This window comes from Leucopleurus acutus, assembly GCF_964270905.1.
Source record: "Leucopleurus acutus genome assembly, chromosome: 12".
In the NCBI taxonomy this organism is placed as follows: Eukaryota; Metazoa; Chordata; class Mammalia; order Artiodactyla; family Delphinidae; genus Leucopleurus; species Leucopleurus acutus.
The window spans coordinates 30,079,804-30,104,014 of NC_139154.1; positions in this window are offsets into that span (position 1 = coordinate 30,079,804).

Sequence of the window (24,211 nt, forward strand, 5' to 3'; positions counted from 1 at the left end):
ATTCTTTCCAGTGCCGAGGACTTTGGTATCCTTGGTTTTACAGGACCTATGTTTCTAGATAAACTCAACATGAGTAAGAAGGACACCTAGAGGGGGTATGGAGGACGTGTGGGAAGGTCATTTTCTGTACACATTATGTTTCCCTTTGACTCAATCCGTCTAGCTAATTTCTCATGGCCTTAGGGATGCCATTGCTTTTAGAGAAAGTCATCAGTAGTTCATGAGTTCATTTTCTCTCTCTCTCTTGTCTATCTATCTATCTATCTATCTATCTATCTATCTATCTATCTATCTATCTATCTATCATCTATCTATCTATAGGTATATAAAATCACACACTTTGAACCAGACACTGTTGAAGCTCCAAAGATATAAAGATGAATAAGACAAGAAACTTCCCTTTAAAAAGCTCAGTGTAAAGAGGAAGAAAGAGAATACATAACCTTTATACAAAGTGAAGAAAGTACAATGATAGAGGGGACCACAGGGGATCTGGGGGTACAGGGATGGTCATCTACAAAACCAGAGATTTACAGGATACGACCTACCACCTTGACTCTCACCCTTGTATGGGGCCTCTTCTCTTCTGGATTCTTGCTCTTAGAGACCAGAAATTGTGGCCTAAGAATCATTGCTTGTCCCTTTTGCATGACCATCAGATACACTGAATCCCCTTACACGTGGTAGGCCCTCTGCAAGTTACTTTTTGTTGAACGGAATTAATGCCACATGCAATGAAACTGTCAAAAGTCACTTTGCTTGCTTGGTTATTTAAAAAATCACCATCGTGACAAGTTGGGATCCTGTAACCATTTTATTATTTAAAGGAGATCTACCTTTGCCCAAAGGTGTACATATTTCTTTTGTTTTAAAAGGAGAATGGTGTAAAAGCCATTACAGTTTTAAGTAGCTCTCATCAAGGAGCCAGGTTTCTTCCAAATTTACAGACTGAAATGGATTTAGCGCTTGAGATAAAAATAAAAACTTGGCTTGTCTATCTCACAGAAATTTACTTAATGAACAGTGGATTGTTTTCTCATCTATGAGAGACAAAATAGGTGTGTTGTTCTTGATTTTTTTTTTTTTCGGTACACGGGCCTCTCACTATTGTGGCCTCTCCCGTTGCGGAGCACAGGCTCCGGACGCGCAGGCTCAGCGGCCATGGCTCACGGGCCCAGCCACTCCGCGGCATGTGGGGTCTTCCCGGACTGGGGCACGAATCTGTGTCCCCTGCATCGGCAGGCGGACTCCCAACCACTGCGCCACCAGGGAAACCCTGTTGATGTTTTTGTTGTCCTTTGAAGGAAACTAGAAAAAGTGAAGTAGGCACTTCCGCTGACAGGTGCTAATGCTCCAAGATTGTGACCAGAGTTAATGGTGGTCTTGGAGACGCCATGAAGATGCATTGACAGGACTTAAAAAGAGGGGATTTTATAGAAATTGAGAGGCGTGCCAGCGATGGTGGGGCAGCCTTTCCACATTCCAAAAGGGCATGTGGAGGGTGTAACTGAATGGGGTCCATCTGGCCTCCTTGTGATTTCTGTGCTATTGAACAACCAACAGCTCATTAAACGCTGGCTGGCCAAGCTTCCAGACTCCCCACTAAGACTGGCTTGATAGCAAAAATTAACAACATGTGTTGGCACTAACTTGCTGAAATAAAAAAGTAAATTTTTGTTGGACATTTGTATTTCATGTTCATGGGCGATAAGCTTCTGTTTAAAAGAAACTGAAAAATACTCCTTTTTTCCTTTCTTTAACTAAGGTATGGTTATCCATAGAGTGTTTCTGAGGCTGTGAAAGCCTTAGTAACTAGTGCTTTCCAGATGTCTGCTTTTAATTATTTTTAAGAGGCTGGTCATTTCAACTGCTGACTTGGAGTTTCATGGGGAAGGACTTGGTAACTAAAATAATTGAACTTGATTTATTACCTTTGGAAGTTCTTTGCCCCATTCCTAAAGAAAACAGAATGCAGCTCAGTGTTTGCGTAGCTGCATAAAGCTGAATTGGTGAATTCATGGGGTGTTTTGAGGAAGGTGGGGTGGGGAGTGGGGAGCTTTAGTGCTATGTCTAGTCTTGGATTTATACGAACCCGCCAAAGGTTTCAGGCTCTGCAGCTGTGAAGTTCATGGCTGTGACTTGCTTTCCGTTCTTTCATCCGTGATGTGAGATCTCAGGGTGTGAATGGCTTTGGAGCACAAGAGTTGATTCCCAGCCATGTGGAGATCCTCTCAGAGAAGGAAAATGACAGTAAAGAGTCTGGTGTACTCATCACATCAGCCAGCTCTGAATACAGTTCACTGGCCTGAGGAGAGAACTCAGGAAGTGGGCCCTGCCGTGAGCAGTGCAAAGGACCACGTTGAGCTTCCTGGGGGTTGGCGATACACCAGCCTGCATTCTCAACTCTGCCTTGTGTGGGGTCCTCACTGATGCTTAGGGAACCCTCTGAAATTGTCATGCTTATATTTGCTTACAGATTAGGAAGTGAAGTCAGGAGATTAAATAGCTCATTCGAGGTCATGCACCTGGGACGTGGCCATGATGTGTTTTGAGCCCAGACTTGACTGGTTACTATCTGTCCTCCTCCAGCAGGCAGACAACGTGCTTCCCTAGGGCTTCTATCTGACCTTCGTCTGAGATCAGGCTTTGATTTTGAAGGTAAAAACCTTTTCTCGATGAGAAGTTTACCCGTACGCAGGAGGCACGGAGCGGGTGGTGATTGTCGCGGGAGGGCTGGAGAAGAAAGGATAAGTCGAGAGAGGAGGGAAGAGCACCGGGGATGTGACTCTTCATAGGAGGTGTGGTTAAGGTGCCAAGCTCAGTTTTGTGCTTGAGTTTAAGAAACTGTAGCTTACTTAGTGTCTCTTTGGTTGAGCCTCTGCTCCTGCCTACAGACAAGTCAATAAACAGCCTGTGACCTTGAAGAGCCAAGGTCTACACAGGGAAACCCACACAGGCAGACGTTGACTAAACCAGCAAGTGAAGCACAAATGGTTATGAAAGTGCAGAGGGGAAATAGAGTGATTATTACACAGGAGTTGAGGAAGATGTCCTGGCTGAGGTGGCCCGTAAAACTTGAAAGATGGGACTTGAAAGATAGAGAGGGTTTCAAGACAAGGGAGCTAGTTTGTTACGAACTTGCTAAACCCATCCAGACTTTTCCGGACATATGATTCTCCTAGAAACTAGGGCATCATGAGATACTATAGGCAAAGCAATTATGTGGGTGCCAGGATGAGTCTGGTATCAGATAAGAACTTTAGAATTGACAAATTTTCCTAATGTAGAGGCAAACAGGTTTTAAAAAATATTTGTGGTGGGTCAGTTTCATCAATAAGGTCATTAAATCAGTCTTTTTCCTCATCTAGTACAGGACGGGGGCCACCTCAAAATCCAGAAGCCTCATAGATCATGTTAACTGATACAGCCTGTTCTCTGAAGTGGAGTAGTCATGGTGCATGCAAACAGGCATGTGAACAACGATGACTGCTTTCTACTCATCGCTTTAATCTTAGACTCCGAGGTCCCATCCCACTGGGCATGTGAAACACCTCAGTCATGCCCATGGTTCCCACTCCTCCCAGAATCTTCTCTAGTGACAAAACATGGAAGTGGTGGTCCTTGGACATCAATGCGCCAGGTTCGATTTGAGATATTTCTCTCGCTGTCCTCGGCATTTCAGGTTTGCAGCTCTCGGCTATTGTTAAGTTTTACTCTGAGCCTTGGAGTTTCTCTTTGGCTTTTGTGCTGTGACTGGGGACTAGAAAATGTTGCAAGGTCACATTCTCTTAGAGTGGACATGAAATATTCTCCTGTCAGGGGTCTTGTTGCATCCCAGGAAGCACTTACAGACAGCAGTGTTTATGTTCAGAACACACAGGTTCCTGTGGTTTTTCATCTTCTGTCTTCTCCCCAGCCAGGAAGGAGCATCTCTTTTGCATTTGATGGAATGAGGGAGAACCTGATTCTTCCTGCCTTCCTAGAACTTTATAGAGGATACATTTTTCCATCTCTGAGGTTTAAGATTTTGGATCTTAAAATCTTAAGATCACTTGCACACTAATTTTATTCTGTCCCAGGATGAGCATTCCTCAGGTAAAAGGAATGAAGCCAGCTACTAGAATGAATGAGGAAAAGGAAACAGGGGAGCTACAGGAGGGACGTGAATAAGGATTTATACCAAAGACCACCTCTCCTATTCTATTCCTACCCTAAGAATTCCTGCTAAACATTGCATTTCTAGCCACATGTTCTCCTCACCACCACATGCATCACCCCTGCCCCTGAATAAGGACTGGGACATGAGACACTTGTGCCAGGTGTCCTCCAAGATCACCCTGGTATTCATGCCTCTGGATACGTCCTTCCACCTTAAACAGGGCTGATCCGTGGACCCAGGAACATTCTGTGGAAATGATGGCACATGACCCCCGAGACTAGGTCATCAGGAGGCCTCTTCCCCTCGCTGTCTTGGCTCACCCACTCCGGGAAGGCAGCGCCACCTCATGACGGTTCTTGGGCTGCCTGTGGGGGTGGTCTCTGTGTCAGGAACTGGGGCCTCAGGTAAGGAGTCGGCACAGCCTCTCAGCCACTTGAGTGATTTGCTTGGAAGTGGATCTTGCAAGCCAGGCAAGCCTTCTGATGACTGTAGTCGAGCCTAGGTCTTTCTTGCAACTTTCAGAGAGAGTTGGAGCCCAGAGCACCAAGGCCAGCCGGTGCTGAACGCAGAACCATGGAAATCATAAAAAGTGATAAACAGCTGTTGTCCTTTAAGCCACCAGGTTTGGGGATAATTTATTATGCAGTTATGGATAATCAATATAGATTTTGGTCCCTGGAAGTGAGGTTTTGTGGTAACAAAAACCTAATGTGTAGGAGAAGCTTTACAAGTGGGCAGTGGGTGGCAGCTGGATTTGGTGACACTTCTAGTGAAAGCTTGGAGAGAAATGAAGAGAATGTTTAGGCATTTGAGAAGAGGAACCTTCTGGGTGCCTAAGAGGAACCCAGATTTTGGTTTCCTTCTGGGTGCCTAAGAGGAACCCAGATTTTGGTCTCCTATGTTTTGTTCTCTGCACTTAACCTCTTTCTCCAAATTTCCAGTGACTAAACCCAACTTACAGCTGAAAGGCAAGGGAGCCTATTCATGTAATCCACCCAGGTGAGGTTCCTGGGCCAGAAAGCAGGTGCTCAAAGGTGGAGAAGGGGAGAGAATAGATCTGAAGAACAGGGAAGACATCCAGCACAGGATTACTCATTTATTTTTTCTTTCTGTTGCCACATTTGATAATTAAATCACCAGTAATGATGTCTTGTTCAAGGTGCTACAGCCCAGTGCCAGCACTGAACATAGCACATAGTAAAACCATCCAACTTCAATGAGTCACAACTTCTGCAACAGTTCCATGAGGGAGAATAATAAGATTTGGTCACAGATAGGTAAAGACTAAATTAAAAGATGAATAAAAACTTTTTGATCAGCAGCCAGGTATATACCAATATTTTACTATCAACAAAACTAAATTTTAGAATCATCCCCTAGATAGTTATTGGTTTATTTATATTTCCGTTACTTTGCTAGGTAGTTCAAAGATGTAAAGATTTGTAGAACATAGCATTTTTGGGCAAAGAGTTTAAAGTTTTATTTGGAAGACCCAAACCAACATTAGACTAGTGCCAAGAGTTGTAGTATAGATGAAAAAAAGTTTGAGAATTCAGCAAGGGAGAGATCACTATAGACAGAAGTAAAGTACAAGGGTTTGAACTGTCCACTGTTTCCCCTTCCTTCCTTCCTTCCTCCCTCCATTCAACCTTTCTTCCATCCTTCTATTCATCCATCCAGCCAAAATTTTTATGCATTTGTTCTAGGCAGAATTCTGTCCTTGGTCCTGAAGATATAGATATGAATAAGAGGCAGTTCCTGTCCCCATGAAATATTGACAAAAAACACCCAACAAGCAAGTGAAGAGCAGAGAAAACATTTGCCGAATGGGAAAAAACAATGCATGTTATGGTTAATCTTATGTGTCGACGTGGCTGAGCTGTGATGCCCAGATGTTTAGTCTAGATGTTGCTGTGAAGGTTTTTTGTAGATGTGATTAATATTTACAATCAGTTGACTTTAAGGAAAGGAGATTATACTTGCTAATGTGAGTGGGCCTCATTCAGTCAAGTTGAAGGCCTTAAGAGCAGAAATTGAAGTTTCCTGGAGAAGAAGGAATTGCCTCAAAAGATTTTCCAGCCTTCTAGCCTTCTCTACAGATTCCAGGCTCAGGACTGTAAAGTCAGCTCTTCCCTGAGTTTGCAGCCTGTGGGCCTGCCTTATAGATTTGGACTTTCCACACACATCCACACCCGGAATCATATGAGTCAATTTCTTTAAATCAATTATATATAAAATATGACTTATTTTATATATATCTGGGGAGAGAGAAATAAACAAAAGCTTATATCTAGGTCGGCAATATTACCAAAAGAACCCCTCAGCAACCCTCAACAACAGTACGCAGAAGGGAGAGCTCTGTGTTGAGTGATGTGATTTCCTATCTGAGACCATTTCTTTGAAGCAACTGATTTGCTTCATGGGAGATGTGTTTCCTTTACTATTGATTTGCTGAAGATTCATTTTTATGTTAAAGCTTTAAACTTTAGACCTGACTTTATTTACACTGGTTGTAGAGATCAAAGTGAATGGGAATATACTGACAGATGGTGTCACTTAAAATGTGGTCTGAGACTCTAATTCTGTCATGAATTGGTAACAGGTACTGACATAGACCAGGGAAGGTGGATTCACTTCCCAAGTGTAACGATGTTTTTAAAAAATTCTCTTAAAGGTTTTTTTTATTTGTATTGGCATTGTACAAACCTTACATTATTATTATAAAAATATGGACAATATCAAAATGTAGAAAGAAGAAAAAGACAGCAATAATATTAGACTATAATCCAATCACACTACTAGTAGCATGGTTAGTATTTCCTTAAATAAGTTATTTAAATTTTTAAATAGATCCATCTAAGGAGGCAACTTTGACTTTAGTTTTTTTTTTTCACTTAGCTTCATATTCCATCTACTTTCTCAGCTATTCATGCACTCATTCATTCAATATATACCCCCTGAATTTCTCTTCTGTGCTAGACACTCAGGCAGGTGCTGGAGGATTCATCAGAAACAGGACAGCAAGAATTTACCCATGCCTTACGTTTTTTAAGCATCATTTTTAATGTTTGATTAATAATCAACTGTGTATTTTTATGATAATTTCCTCAATCATTTCTCAAGCTTAGTGTATCAATTGAGCATTGATTTAATGGGGAGAGAGATTCAGAGACTGGAAAAATAAATGTGCTGTATGTCCTCATTATTTGATAACTTTTTTCTATCCTAATTTCACTGAAAGGAGAATTAGCATAGTGTATTTGACAGGAGACAACAGATATAAAAATCATACAATGGCTGTCTTTTTGTAGTAAAGGCATGTCCCTGCAGTTGGTGTCCAGTGTCCATTGCAGACCCCGAGATCATGTTGAAGGCCTTCTTCTCCTTCGACTTGTAGATCTTCCAAGTCTCAGTCACTGAGGTCATGCAGCACTCTCCTGCCCATCCTTCTTGGTGTGTGGCTTGCTCTGGTTTGTCAGCCGCCGGTTCTAACAGCACATGGAGCCACCTCATGTGTCCTCCCTGACCTGATCACCTGTGAGAGCCAACTTCTGCTGGTATGAACCCAAGACCCGTCTACAGTCAGGCAATCATGAAAAAGCCTCTCAGGCTGCTGGTTGCGTTGGCCTCCTTCCAATTTGCCGGGCGGCTGACACTCATATAATCACTTTGCATTGTGGCAGTATAATCAGGTTGACAAAAGTGGACAAGATTTTTGGAGGCAATCAAGCACACTAATTCATTTTAAAATGCTGAACAGGTGCAACTGGGACACATTGGAGGTGGTTATTAGGCAAAAGTCGCTCAGAGGAAGGCGGGCCGACATCTGTGCCCATTATTAGAGGCACAGTAGAGCAGGGTCTTCCTGTGGATGGGGCAGCCCTCTGCAGGAACCTCCTGAGTTAGGACTTTTACTGCTCAGGGTAATTAGCATTTGAAGGGGAGGATGCTGAATTCATCTTTTCTCTTTTTCCTGGGGGTGGGTAAAAGTGGAGTCTGATTTAATTAAGAAAGGCAGTAACTTCAGGCACCCACATAATCAAATGTTAACTATAGCAGAACAAGAACAGTCTAATGAGTCTTTGTGATTTAAATCTGAGCATGGCTGCCTACCGGTCTTTTGGTTTCCAGGAGCTCCTTTGTTCTTCGGTGTTTTGCTCCTTTAAGATGTCTCCGGCTTATCATCAGAGACATCTAATTGCCACGGAGCCAGCTGGAATTGGAAATAAACCTAGGAGATCTGCTCCAGCTTCTGACGGGTAGATGCAGAAAAAGGCAAGACTAAAATCCGGTAGCACAACATCGATGATAAATGTTTGGAAGGTTGCGTTGATAGACACAAGTTCAAAAAGCATTGACTTTTTTTTCTAACTGAATGAGTGTCTCAGACATATTCTTTAAAAGAAGGAAAAAACAAAAATATGAGTTTTGGAATGAGATGGTTCTAGATTCAAGTCCCAGCTTCAGAATTAACATGTAAGCTCCCTCAGAGAGGCTTCTCTAATTGTGTGTCCATTCGGATGGCTCAGTTCTAGCAGCGGGGGATGTGGAGGAGAAAAGAAATGGTTATACTTAGGGACTAGGAGGGATTGTTGGTGGGAGTGCCACAGAGCTCCTCACTCTGATTGGTGGAGCTCCTTATGAGTAAGGAGAGAGTGCTTTTCTGTATATCTGCGGAGTCTCAACTGCCAGGCATTTCTGAAGTGCTCAAAAATATTTGTTAAATTAATGCTAAAAAATATTTGTTAAATGAATAAATACCAGTGTATTGAAACACATTAGAATTCTCCCAGGTGCTTTCTGTTCCAAAAAAGTTCTTGTTCCAAGGTCTTTAATTCAGTTAAGAAGGTTCTGGAATAGCATATCAACTGTACTCTACCACACACACATATTTTAAATTCCGATCAATATATTTTTATTAAAATATATAAGTCCTATATATATATAAAAATCCTTTTTTTACTTAATTATGTAAAGATTTGCTCAAAATATTTTTTGAATCTTAATTTTTGAGAAATTGAGTATATGTCCACAAAAACCATACTGAGTGAGTGGTTCAACATCTGTGCATTTTTCCCTTCTGAAAGATATATGACATCATGCCCATCAGGATGGGTGGATAGAGATGGATAAAGCAGAATCAAATATGGCAACCTAAACACCCTCAAATAGAGCTCAGCATAATTTCCCTTTTCAAATCTGTAAGAGTGAAGATAAATGATGGGGGATTAGACAAAAATCTTGTGTGCATACTCAAGTTCCCAGTGGGGAAAATTAATTTAATCTATTGTGCATAAAATGATACTTTTTAAAAATAGTCCCAAGCCAGAAATTTACATTTAGAATTTTTGAAATTAAATGTAGTCTTTTAAGAATACTTGAAGTGTTCATATGATTAAAAAATCAAAACTATATAAAAATATAAATGAAAAGCCTAGTTCCACACCTACTCTTAACTGCTCTGTTCTCTCTCACCACCCTCAATATTTTTATTAGTATCTTACATGTGATCCAGTGTTTCCCAATGAAAGTACGACAAATATATATACCATCATTTCATCTTGTCTTATGCAAAAAGTAGCATACTTTAATCCTTATTCTGCTCCTTGTTTTTAAAATATTTTAATGAAATATAACTTACATACAATAAAAGGTACAAATCTTCAGTGTACAAATGAATGAATTAAAATAGTTGTACCTATTTAGCCACCTTACCGATCATATGCAGAGTATTTCCAACATGTCAGAATGCCCTTTTCCATTCAATGCCTCCTCCTGGAAGTAACCATCATTCTTAATTCTATCACCATAGGTTATTTTGCCTGATTCATAGAGTATATAATCTTTTGTGGCTGGTTTCTTTAACTTGCTTTCTTTTCACTATTTCCATGAGATATACTATGATGTTGTGTTTGCATGTAGATGGTTATTTTTTATTGCTATGTAATGTCCATTGTATGTATAGACCACAGTTTATTCATTCACCAATTGATATATGGAAAATCGAGTTATTTCCAATTTTTCTTTATTATTAATAAAGCTTATAACAACATTTTGGTCCTGTCTTTAGCTAAATATATACACTTTTTTTTCTTTTGGGTATATGTGAAGGAGTGGTAGAAAGCTGTGTCACAAATATTTCCAAACATATTTTCAAAAACTTTTTAAGAATTTACATAGACGTTATTAATGTATGAGGGTTCCAGTTGCTCCATATGCTAGCTGACACTCATTACCATCAGTTGTCTTGATTTTTAGCCATTTTGTGTGTGTATCAATATATCATTATGGTTTTAATCTCCCTAAAAAGGATCATTTAATCATTTTTCCACATGTTTTTGGACAGGAAAATAATCTCATTTGGGAAGTGCCTATCCAAGCCTTTAGTGATTTTTTTTTTACTTTTCTATGTCTTCTTAAATATTTATTTGTAGGAATACATTTTATATTATTGATATGATTTCCTTGACATTTACATTTTAATACATTTATAAATATCTTGTAAATAGGTTTCTTTAACATCCTCCTAAACACAGTTCATTTTTTCACTCTTTTGCATCTTCTGATAAGCGAAATGTCTTAATTTTAAAGACATACAATTCATTAATCTTTTTTAAATAGTGCTTTTTTGCATTTGAAGAAATCTTTGTATACCAAAAAAGTTATGAAGATATCACGTGTGTTCTTCTAAATCTTTTTAATTATAGCTTTCACATTTGGGTCTACACTCATTTTCAATTAATTTTAGCATTGGTATAGAGTAGATGTCATGGCACATTATTTTTTCTAGTTAGAGATCCAGTTTTTCCTGTACTATTTGTTGAGTGACTTTCCTTTTCTGGTTGAATTAGCTTGCTGCCTTGTTGGATATCAAAGTTGGTCATATATCTATGGGTATATTTCTGGATAAATTATGCTGCCTTTGATCTCCATGTCTATCTTTATGCCAGTGTCAGCCTTGTGTCCTGTAGCTGATAAATCTAGAAGTGAGATTATGGGTTCCCTTCAATTTTGTTTTCAACCAATAAAATTTTGGCTATTCAAGTCTCTTTGAATTTCCGTATTTTTCTGTTAATATGTATATGAAAAGTCTTCTGAGATTTTGATTACAATTTTGTTGAAACTAATCATTAAGTTGGAGAGAGTGACAATGTTGACAATAGTGAGCTTTTCAATCCATGAAATTGGTATATCTCCATTTTTTAGATAGCCCTTGAATTTCTCTACATAATACTTTGTGTTTTTAAGGCAGATTTTAATTTTTTTAAACATTTTTATTGGAGTATAATTGCTTTATAATGCTGTGTTAGTTTCTGCTTTATAACAAAGTGAATCAGTTATACATATACATATGTCCCCATACCTCTTCCTTCTTGTGTCTCCCTCCCTCACACCCTCCCTATCCCACCCTTCTAGCTGGTCACAAAGAATGAAGCTGATCTCCCTGTTCTATGTGACTGCTTCCCACTAGCTATCTATTTTACATTTTGTAGTGTATATATGTCCATATATATACTACCAATCTCTCACTTTGTCCCAGCTCACCCTTCCCCCTCCCGGTGTCCTCAAGTCCATTCTCTAGTAGGTCTGCATCATTATTCCCATCTTGCCCATAGGTTCTTCATGACCTTTTTTTTTTTTTTGATTCCATATATATGTGTTAGCATATGGTATTTGTTTTTCTCTTTCTGTCTTACTTCACTCTGTATGACACACTCTAGGTCCATTCACCTCACTACAAATAACTCAAGTTTGTGTCTTTTTATGGCTGAGTAGTATTCCATTGCATACATGTGCCACATCTTCTTTATCCATTCATCTGTTGATGGACACTTAGGTTGTTTTCATGGCTTGGCTATTGTGAACAGTGCTGCAGTGAAACTGCAATGCAGGTTATTCTTTAGAACAAGAGGTGAGGCATAGCAGCCCACCAGTGAGGGGAAGGGCTACATATTCCATTCCAAACCTCCTCCCAATTTGTTATAGAGAAATATATAACTGCCGAAAACAGACAAAAAGTCAAACATCAAAAATAAATTCATTGTAAAACCCCAAAGTCATCTCAAAATGTCACATAATGGATGCGACTTCCTCAGCAAAGTCTCCCGATGACAAAATCCATGTCTGTTCTAGTCACCCACCCCTAACACTTAAAATGCAGTGTGTTCCAAGCTGAGTTTGAAAGAAACACTTGTATTAAAGGGTTGTGTCTTCTCTGGGAACCAAAATATGAGAGAAGACTTAGCATTAAAATTTTTTTTTTAAAGAAGTAGAATCGTCCTAAATAGAGCCATGTTGGTGGGGCTCTGGAGTCAAAGCCCGGATCTTTGCCTGGATTTCATTTCCCATTTGTTAGCTGGGTGACCCGTGTGATGTGGCACTGCAGCCCACCAGTGACAAGCTTCCCTTCCTCCCAGGTAAAAGGGAGACCTTATAAAGCCCCTTGTCACAGTTTTTATTAAAGGATCAACATCTTAGACATTTTCTTGGCACACAGCAATTCTCGGGATTATAATGATGTTTTTCACCTTTGTGGACTGTCGTCCACTGAGGCTGGATGGGATAGGACTGTGTGGGTCCATCTCCCACGGTCCTGGTGCATGAGCTTGGCAAGCTTTTGGGGCCACACCAAAGAGCTCTTGACACAAGTGGCTCGTCCACACACTGGGCCCCATTCTGGCAGCTTTGGGTCTCCAGGTGCCTGTTTGTTTTCTCTGCTCTCACAGTGACACTTCACCCACGATTGTGATGAACTGCTATGCAGGATGAAGTTTTTTTTTTTAACAGTCAGTTAAGCCACCTTAAACAAATATTTCTTTAAACCTTAGAGTCTGGTATTTGAACCTTGACCCCTTTAGATAAAAGGCATCCACAGCCCCTACTGCAGGTCTGAGCTACCTACCTTCAGGGGAACAGCCGTCAAGCTGCAGTCCTAGACATCCCAGGCTGTGGGCCTAGGAGGTGAGCATGTATTTCTGAGCCCTCTAAAAGCAGTGTTCTCTTTAGGCTCTATTGTGACTCAAGAGGAGAAACATTAATTTTGGTTCTCCTTAATTTTGATGATTTTGAAATGATTCACACTCTGAATACCTTTGTTATCTTTATAGAAAATATTGTGTTGATTTCAAGACTGACTTGTTTTCTTTTTCATTTAATTTAGGAAGCTTGATCTGTATACGAGTACATGTTCCACTTTTCAAATCTAATTCTAGTAAAAGGGAAAAAAAATTATATTTGTTGTGAAAGTCCTGTATAGATCTAGCTCTAGGACTGATTAGCCCTGACTTTGGTTAGGTCCCTTCTCAGAACCTCAGTTTCCACTTTGTAAAGCTGTTTCTTCCCCTCTGTCCTGGGTTGGGAGGTGTAGGTGAAGGCACATTGTGTGTCTCACCTGAGCGAGCATTGCTGAGTTACAGAGAATGCAGTTTGGCAAAGGGTGAATATAACTGGAGTGAGTATAACTTGGCTTGGCTTCATCACCCTGCAGAAGGTTAGTATTGCACTAGCAATGGAGAGAAAGACTAGTCCACAGGGGTTAGAAGGTAACTCCAGGGATCTATCCTCTTATAAAAAACTTTGGTCAAAGAGAGGCAAGGATTTATTTCTAGACAATCACTGACATGTGGGTAATGTCAAAAAAAGTTTCCTTACCTCTATGTTCCAAAATTTCTTAACTACAATCAAGAAGAAGAAGCGCCTCAACAATCTTTATGTGTTCAGTTAGTGCAGTTTAATAAATACAAAAATGCTTCCTTATGGTAAGAAAATGCTTCTATCCATGAGTAGGCTTTTTAGCCAGTCTTCATGTTGGAAATTTCCTATTCCTTGTGAATTTCGGCATGAAAAGGTTATTCTTTTTGAAGTAGACAGTGTAATTTGATCTATTTTTAGTGGGTGGAAGTTTTCAGTATGCATATTCATTCAGTGTTAACGTCATTAAATATTTTTAATGTTATTATAGTATTTAATATGATGTGTGATAAACGTGTAGTCAGAATTCTAAGATGATCCCTAAGAGTCCTGGCCCCATGTGAGAAATACCTTCTTGTATATATAGCTGATAGTCACTTAAATTCAAAGCCATCCTAAAAGCACTACACTTTTACCTTCCCCCTCCACGTTTTATGTTTTTGATGTCATATTTTACATCTTTTAATTTTGTGTATCCCTTAACTACTTATTGTAGACATTATTGATTGTACTACTTTTGTCCTTTAACATTCAGGCTAGCTTTTTTACTGGCAGGTCCACTGCTTTTACTATATATTTGTCTTTACCAGTGAGACTTTTTTCTTCCACATATTTTTGTACCTCTAGTTGTGGCTTTTTCTTTTCCATTTAAGAAGTCCCTTTAACATTTCTTGTAAGGCTGATTTAGTGGTGATGAACTTTTAAAATGTTTGCTTGTCTGGGAAACTCTTTATCTGTCCTTCAATTCTGAATGATAAACTTGCTGGATAGAGTTTTGTAATTTTTTCCGTTTTAGTTCTTGAAATGTATCCTACCCCTCCCTCTGGTCTGTAAATTTTTGCTGGGAAATCAGCTGATAGTCCTATGCGGTTTTGCTTGTATGTGATTAGCTGTTTTTCTCCTGCTGCATTTAAGTTTTCTCTTTATCTTTTGTTATTTTAAGTATGAGTTGGTGTAGATCTCTTTGGGTTTATCCTGTTTGGCACTCTCTGTGTTTCCTGGACCTGGATATCTGTTTCCTTTCCCAGGTAAGGAAAGTTTTCAGCCATTATTTCTTCAAATAAGTTTTCTGGATTTTTTCTCCCTCTCTCTCCTTCTGGGACTTTTTAAATGCAAATGTTAGTATGCTTGATGTTATCCCAGAGGGCTCTTAAACCTTCCCTTTTTTTTTTTTTTCTGTATGTGGGCCTCTCACTGTTGTGGCCTCTCTCATTGCGGAGTACAGGCTCTGGACGCGCAGGCTCAGTGGCCGTGGCTCACGGGCCCAGCCGCTCCGTGGCATGTGGGATCTTCCTGGTCCGGGACATGAACCCACGTCCCCTGCATCAGCAGGCGGACTCTCAACCACTGTGCCACCAGGGAAGCCCAAACCTTCCTATTTTTAAAAAAATTCTTTCTTCTTTTTGTTGTTCTGATTGAGTGATTTCCACTATCCTATCTCTCAGATTGCTAAACTGTTCTCCTGTATTATCTACTATACTGTTAATTCCCTTTAGTGTATTTTTTAATTTCAATTATTATATTCTTCAATTCTGATTTCTTTTTAATTATATTATCTATATCTTTGTTGAAGTTCTCACTAAGTTCCTCTATTCTTGAGTTTGTTGAGCATTCATAAGACCGTTTCTTTGAACTCTTTATTAGGTAAATTACTTATCTCTGTTTCATTGGGGGGGGAGTTATTTTATTCTTTCCTTTGGATGTATTCCTTTTTCTCTTCATTTTGTTTGACTTTAAGTTTTTGTTTCTATGAATTAGGTGAAACAGCTACCTCTCCTGGTCTTGAAAGAGTGGCTTCCTGTGGGGAGAGTGCCCTGTATAGAATGCTTGCACCTGGCAGCTTTCACAGGCCAGCTGGAGCTGGAGCGGGTGTGGGCTGAGGGCGTCCCCTGGGGAGCACCATGCCCAAGGTTATCTTAGAGGGGCAGCTGGAGCTGGAGTGGGCAGGGTCCTGGGAGGAGCCCAGAGAGGACTCAAATTATGGCACATGCTGGTGCCTCCAACCCCAGAGAGGTTTTCAGCAGTTCCCACCTATTTGTCAGACGCAATAAGGTTAGTAAATGGATTTCCTTCCCATATAGTCTGGATGCTCTTTAAACTGTCGTTTTCTGGCTGTGTCCCAGGGCCAGTGAGTCTGTGCTCAGGCACCCTCAGCAATATCTTCCCCCTACCCCCCCACTGCAGGTATCTGTGATAGGGGTGGGTTTCCATCTTTCTGCCCATTTCTACGTGGTCCTTCTATGTGCAGTAGCTGTTCAATCAGCTTCAAGAGGTCTTCTTTAGGAGGTCTTCTTTAGGAGGAATTGCTGTATATGTAGATATAGGTTGGCTGTATTTGTGGGAGAATGTAAGCTCAGGGTCTTCCTATGCTGCCATCTTGGAACCCTCTCCTCAATACCATTTCAGGGTCCTTAGATGTAAGCATATTTATAGTTCCACACTACCCTTCATAATAGATGTGATGACCCTCCTCATGGTTCCCATTCTAGTCCAAACTGTGACCATCTCTCACTTGCTCTCTGTGGTCACCTCCTGACCCATCACTCTTTCTCTGCTGGTCCCTTCTCACTCACAGCATACAGGTAGTTTCTTTTAGAATATAATTCACACAAAGTCCCTTCTCTCTTCAAAATTCCCTCTTCTCATCAGATGTGGAATTTGATTCAAACTCTCTGCAGTGATGGACAAGCCTTGCAGAGCCTGCCTTGTCAACCTCTCAAAAGCCACTTTTAACCCATCCTCTTTCTCTTCTGCTCCAGCCCAGATGGCCTTCTTAGGGTTCTTTGAACACACCAAGCTTGTCTCTGCCTCAGGGACTTTGCATGACCTATTCATGAACTTTGTTCAGGTCCTTTGAGCTGTCATCTCCTCAAAGTGGTCCTGCCCCACATGTCTAACTAAAAGATCACCCCACTATGACCCAGCACCCTCTCATCAATCGCACACCATCTCTCTTGGATCTGCAATCAGCTTCATTATTCCTCCAAGCCCTTATCAATGACCCATGTTACATTGCATGTCATTTGCTTATTGTCATTGGCTTCCTTGCTGGAATATATGCTCTGGGAGGGTGGTGACTTATCTACCTTGTTCAATGTTATGTCCCTGAGTGTCTGCCCTATAGTAAGTACACTTTCAGTAAACATTTTTGGGTGAATAAATTAATTAACTAATTTTTGCAGAAAAATTAAATTAAGAGTATAATATTTTTGAATGCAATTTAATTTATACAGTTTCAGCATGTGCTATATATATATGTAATTTTTTTAACAGGGAGAAATCCTACTGAATCTTTTTCTTTGAATTTCAGAAACAGAATAATTTCTCTGGAAGACAGCTTTTGGCAAGATCTTAATAAGTTGGTAAGGTTTTACACCAGCATTCATTGTGTAAACATTTGCAGGGAATTTGAAATACAATGGACAGTTGTGTAAGTCTCTGAGGATAAAAATGTGAATTAGACATTTTCTCCAGTGGGTGGGATTCAGCAAAAACAAGTGGTGGCAAATATGATTAGTGCTATGGTAGAAGAAGTCACAGTGTTGGTTCAAAGCATAGTCAATGGTTAACTTTTAGTAATAACACTTGATGACATGCTCAGCTTTTTAATAAATAAAAACTGAAAATAATCTAAATTCCTACTCACTTTAAAACACTGTTCTTTAATGTTCAGTCAGATGTTTGATAAACAGTTTATTGGAAGTTCAAGAAAAGCATGCACAACTACAGGCTTCCCATCCTTTTCACTATTCTAATGGATGTAGCATTTCTAAGGGACCAAGAGAAATGATGAGAAATGTAATAGACCCTATAAACACCTTTTAGTAGTGTTAAATGGATGCTAAATATATAAAGCTAATTATTTTGTGAACTGGTGTCCTTCAGAGATTAAATTGTAGTTTATCTTCTGCCCACTCTGTGTTACAGCAAAAATTCTCCAAGCAACCTGATCTAAAAGTAACAGCATCTGTAGAGAGTATTCCTGCTACGTTAGTCCCTGAATATCTTTTTTGGGGACTTGAGTTATGTTGCTAATTATTTCAAGTGGCCACTTTCCCTTTGGTTCTGTTGACCTGATTAATGTATTGTTCTCCACTGTAACGTCTCAGCAGGGTCTTTTAGGGCAGGAAACTCTCCAGCGGAATTGTCTGTATAAGAGTCAGTGCTGAAATGTTTATACCATTGAAGGGATGGTCATGAAATGTTCATTTGTCCCAGAGAGCTGCCTGAGCTAGATTTTCCTATATTCAGGTTTATGTCCTAGCATTGCTGACTGATGTGGGACCCCTACCAGAGTAATTAAAGCAAGTTCTGGATCTCTGTATGGGAACAACTAGATTGCTTCTCAAAGTCTGATGGCTATCAAGAGGGAGAGGAAAATACAAAGAGAGGAAATTAATTCACACACTAATGAATTTTTAAATTAGTACTTAAAAATCCAAACTTCAGCAGTGTATTTCCCTGTAAGAAATGGTCTAGAATGATCCAGGTAACTAGGGGGAGTGAAGATATTAAAACAAACTTATGGATATTATGCAATATAAGATGTTTGAAGGTAAATGGCAGCCATCAAGCTATTAAGAGAAAATATAGGTTTGCTATTACTGTTTCTTTTTTTAATTCTCTGAAAAGAAACAAGAACTATCACTAAATTTAAAATAAAGGATTACATGCCAGAACAAAGATATATCCCTGAAAGTGCATTAAAGGCTCCTGGAATATAAATTGGCCATTATTAATATTTTTAATTTGTTGTGTGTTATAAATCATAATTTTATTGTATAATTTCCCAGTAAGCCTGAAAAGTTAGGCTAATGTTTTAAGGAGAATTATTGTAGTTTTCTCTAGGTATGATGATAATGATGATGATATACATAATAGAGCTTTAAAGAAACAATAAAGTCATGGTGTTGTCATCTGTTCATCTTTCATAACATTTATGACTATAAATGCCTCATATACCAAAAAGAGGAGTGAAATTCTAAATATATGCATGAATATTTCCCTTTGGAAGACTTTAAAAATAAAATCTAGGAATGGAAATATGTACATTTGCACATATTCCAGATCCAACTATCAAGAGTTAAGAATAAAGCATTCAGGGCTTCCCTGGTGGCGCAGTGGTGGAGAGTTCACCTGCCGATGCAGGGGACACGGGTTCATGCCCCGATCCGGGAGGATCCCACATGCCGCGGAGCGGCTGGGCCCGTGAGCCATGGCCGCTGAGCCTGCGCATCCGGAGCTTGTGCTCCGCAACGGGAGAGGCCACAACAGTGAGAGGCCCGCGTACCACACACAAAAAAAATTAATAAATAAAAAAAAGAATAAAGCATTCAGAAAATAAACTTTAAACATTGAAGAGACAAGACAACCATTGTGGAGTTCTACCTCAGCTACAATTGCAAAAGGTTACTGAAGCCAAGGGGCTGGCTTTGGTTTTCACTGGGGTGGATATTGGTCAAAGTCAGCCACTGGGGCTGGGGTCACATCCTCAAACAGATCCTTCAACCACTTTTGTCATAATTTTATCACCACTGAACCTCAGAGAAGAAGATCTCCACACTCTCCCTGCTTTCAATCTTTGTATTCTGGAATCTGTCCTATATCCATTTACCAACCTAGTCTTCAAAAACACCACTTAAATGATGCCATTCTGCTGCTGAAAAGAAAACTCCATTAGGCTATGGGATATTTCTTAACATTTTCTTTGCTCCTTGCATTCATCTCCTGGGGCTCCATAACGAAAGACCACAGACCCACTGTGGATCAAACAACAGAAATTAATTTTCTCAGCTCTGGAGGCCAGATGTCCAAGATCAAAGTATCTACAAAGTTAGTTTCTCTGAGGCCTCTCTCCTTGGCGTGCAGATGGCCTTCTCCCTGTGTCTTCACTTGGATTCTCTGTGTGTGTGTCTGTGTGTTGACCTCCTCTTCTGATAAGGACACCAGTCCTATTGATTTAAGGCCCCACCCAGACAACTTTATTTGTCTTCGTTACCTCTCTGAGGACCCTTTCTCCAAAACACATGCTAAGGTGCTGGGGGTTAGGGCTTCAACATGTGAATCTGGGGGGACACAATCCAGTCCATAACACTTCTCATCCAAGCCTTCAACAACTGACTACTAAATTTCTAATATACATCCTGACTACAACCTCATTGGTACAGTTGGAAGAAAGCTGGCTTTGGGTCTGCTCTCCACCTTCACTTAGTCTGTGGGCATATGATTTGGATGTACCAGTTGGGTCCTCTGTCCCTGCGTCTGTCAGAGGGAGATCCCAACGTGCTTCACAGTGTCCCCTCCAGCCACTGCATTCACTGGATGCCATGTGCTCTCCTTCTTTACTGCTCTCTGATCTTCGTGTAACCAATCTTATACTGAAGCACATTTTCCACATTTTATTTTTATGTCACTGCGTACTATAGATAGTATAATGATAGGCGTTTTCTCTTGCATTTATTTCTCTTGCATTTATTCCGACAGAACATGTAGCATAATGACTTACATTAGCATTATTAATTAATTGAAATTAAATCAAATAAATTATTCATCAATGTTCCTTTCTTTTTTTCTTTTTTTTGTACCACCTGGGAATTTGTGTAGAAGAACAGTCCTTTGAAAATGCTTCCACATATGTCCTATAACAGTGAAGTCCTGTTTCAAGACGAGGCGTCATTTTCACACAGTGGAATCACTGAACAAAAGTGTTCAGTTTCTCCAGAAAAATACATCTTGAGAGTCAAGGAAAGTATTTTTCGTAAGGAATTTATAGAGAATATGTCTCTGCTTCTGAGTTCTGTATAGGGGATTTCTAACCAGGGGCTCTCTGCTCTTGCCAGTGGCTATTTCTGCTGTTGATGGAAGAAGTAAATAGACACTCTGTTTTAGGATAAAATCTCAGAACATAGGACTCATTGGTTCCTCACAATAGAATCATCAGCATTGCCTTCTGAGTAAGAACTTCAGCATCGCAGCTGCTGCAGCCAGACATTCCAAGTCGAGCACATGGTGGAGTTCACACTTTAGTTCAGTTCCTTGTCCCTTACCTACACTGTGCAACACACACACACACATACACAAGCACACACACACATGTGCACACTTGCATGTGCACCTCACTTCCTCTGCAAGTGAGTTTACTCTTCTCCCTGCAACTCTTTCCCTTTTACTCACTTGCTTGGGGCCACTCTCACTTTTCTCTTGGAAAGTAACACCCATGCTAGGTCACCACTATCAGAGCACACAGGGAGAGGAGGGGTTCCATGGGGGCACACCTCCTGTCTTCAGAGCACTGGCAGGATGCGGGACACATGACTGATGGCTCACACCCCATCCAAGGGACCTGTGTAGTAGCTCAATTGATTTCTTCAGGAAAGAAGAGCAGTGGGTTTGGGTGGGCAATTAGCTGTTTGAACCACGACTGGTTTTCTGCCCCCAAGTACCTGTGTGCCCTTTTTTCCCTCATACAAAACCCCTTTTATTCATCCTTAGGGCACATCTCAAGGCTCCATCCACATGCTGGATTCATGAGAGCCCAGACTATCTGAGTGATGTTCCTTCTACCCCATCAGGTCCTGATAGGGTTCCATGAAGTCCAGCAACTTACAGATTAAAAGACAAATTATGCTCCTTGGGTCTCTGGGTTTATGTTCTGGTCTGGCTGTAAGACCCATTCCCCTGAGTTCTGGAGGGCAGACGTTATTCTTCTTTCTCCAGCAGTGGTGGCAGGTGCTGTGACACCAATGCTTCCCAGCAATTTCTGGGCCTCTGGATAGCAGGTGCAGTTCAGACCTTCAGAACCTCAGCTGTGTTCGCAAACTTTTAAGTCAAGGGTTGTGGTTCCCTTGACTTTCATTTCTTCAGAATTTTCATTTGTAATGTAAGTACCTAAATCACTCATCTGACTTGTTTTTTGCTTCCATTGCCTACAATGGTCCTCCTCCTTTGACTGAATGCAGACTGGCACCACCAGGTACTTCTTCCACATAAATCCTGGGAGGTCGGCACGATATGCCCCATTTAGAGGTAATCAAGCCCGCCCTTGTCACACTTAACTGTCTCCCTGAGGTGTTGTGAGTTCTAGAAGGTGGGGACTTTGTGCTTCTTATCTCCACAGTTCTTGTACCTGATGTAGGCCTGACTGACAGGTCCTGATAAAAATATCTTGATCACAGTCACATGGCTCATGAGCAGCAAACAAAATTGGAGTCTGGGAGCAGCAGATGCAAAGCTAGTATATACAGGATGGATAAACAACAAGGTCCTGTTGCATAGCACAGGGAACTATATTCAGTACCCTGGGATAAACCATAATGGAAAAGAATATGAGAAAGAATGTATATATGAGTATAACTGAGTCACTTTGCTGTACTATGGAAATGAACACAACATTGTAAATCAACTATACTTCAATAAAAAGAAATAAATTTAAAAAAATAGAGTACAGATCAACCTAATTCTAAAATTTCTTCATATTCCTAACTAGACTATTTTCCATTAAAAATTAATTTTAAGGTATTATTTGAGGGTAAGTCAGAAGAAATTGGGAAAAAATTCTCTCAATCATGGCACAAATTATATGATAATGAAAATTACAGATAAGTTTGGTAACATCATAGAGAGAAGAACATGCAAAGCAAATACTGCAAAACTAGAGATTTATCTTTGAATTACTTCTGATATTGTTTCTTTAAATGTCTGTCTGCTACGATGACATTGCTTCAGTTCCACAATTTATCCTTAACACATTACTTTGTTTCATAAATAAGCAGCTTCAGAATGCTTTCTGGCCTTTCAGGGCGTAGCCATATCCTCTAAGACAAGAGGCAGAGGCATGCCCTTCTGCATTCTTCATGTCTGTGCAAAGCAGGGAGAGGACAAGGTGAGAGCTCACAGCTGAAGGTGCTCCCTGCAGCGTAAATCTTCAGAGAGAGCCTTTCTCAGCAGAGGAGACTCTGACCTCCAAATGGCCTGCACGTTGCACACACATATGCTGCATGATGTAAATCCCATATTATGGGAGCTCTGTTTAAAAGTGAAAGCTGCCACATCTCTTAAGTTTTCACTTCCTAATCCTGATGAAATTTTCTAGACCCCATATCTCTTTATCTTTATATGTTTCTAATTTCTTTTGCAATGAATATAGGAAATCTCTCTTCAGTAAATTTGAGTTGGGTAATTTAACGCAATGACACTTAATCCATGTTTTAAAGGAATTAGAGCAAGAAAAGAGAGTGGAAAAAACATACCTCCCATGCACATCAAAAACTAATTTTGACTCTGTAGATGAAGAAGGGAAATCACCAATGAAATGGACTAGGCTTGATGCCAGGACAACCTTTACTGCTGATACCACTTCCCGTGAATTAAAATATTATCTTAATTTATTCATCCGGTTTTCCCTTTGGAAATTATTCCTTGTAGCTTTCTAAACCGAAACAGCACAAAAAAATTCCTAAGAATATTACAAATATGGCATATTTGCTGTATTTTTATGTCACTGTAGACAGTGTTAATTCATCCGTTTTTTAAATGATAATTATTGTGACATGAAAATTCAACTAACAAAGGTTATTTGGAGTAAAAAATTTGAGTCAATCTATATATCTAGATGCTTACAAGAATTTTAAGGTCTAAAATAAACACAATGTTTTAGACAGTTAAAGTATTTCTCTTCTGTCTTTTCTTGAAATAACTTTATTTATTATGCATGTTATTGTCAGAACAATGTCTCTAAAATTGCATATCTGTGTGCTGGTCACCTATTCTAAAAGCTCCAATGATTCCATATTTCTTACTATGTCATTCTGAACTCTTCTTTTTTTTTTTTTTCTATAACATCTTTATTGGAGTATAATTACTTTACAATGGTGTGTTAGTTTCTAATTTATATCAAAGTGAAACGGCTATACATATACATATATCTCCATATCTTCTCCCTCTTGTGTCTCCCTCCCACCCTCCCTAACTGACCCCTCTAGGTGGTCACAAAGCATCTAGCTGATCTCCCTGTGCTATGCAGCTGCTTCACGCTAGCTATCTATTTTACATTGGGTAGTGTATATATGTCCATGCCACTGTCTCACTTCATCCCAGCTTACACTAGCCCCTCCCCATGTCCTCAAGTCCATTCTCTACCTCTTCATCTTTATTCCTGTCCTGCCCCTAGGTTCTTTAGAACAATTTTTTTATTCCATTTATATGTGTTAGTACACAGTATTTGCTTTTCTCTTTCTGATTTACTTCACTCTGTATGACAGATTCTAGGTCCATCCACCTCACTACAAATAACTCAATTTTGTTTCTTTTTAAGTCTGAGTAATATTCCATTGTATATATGTGCAACATCTTCTTTATCCATTC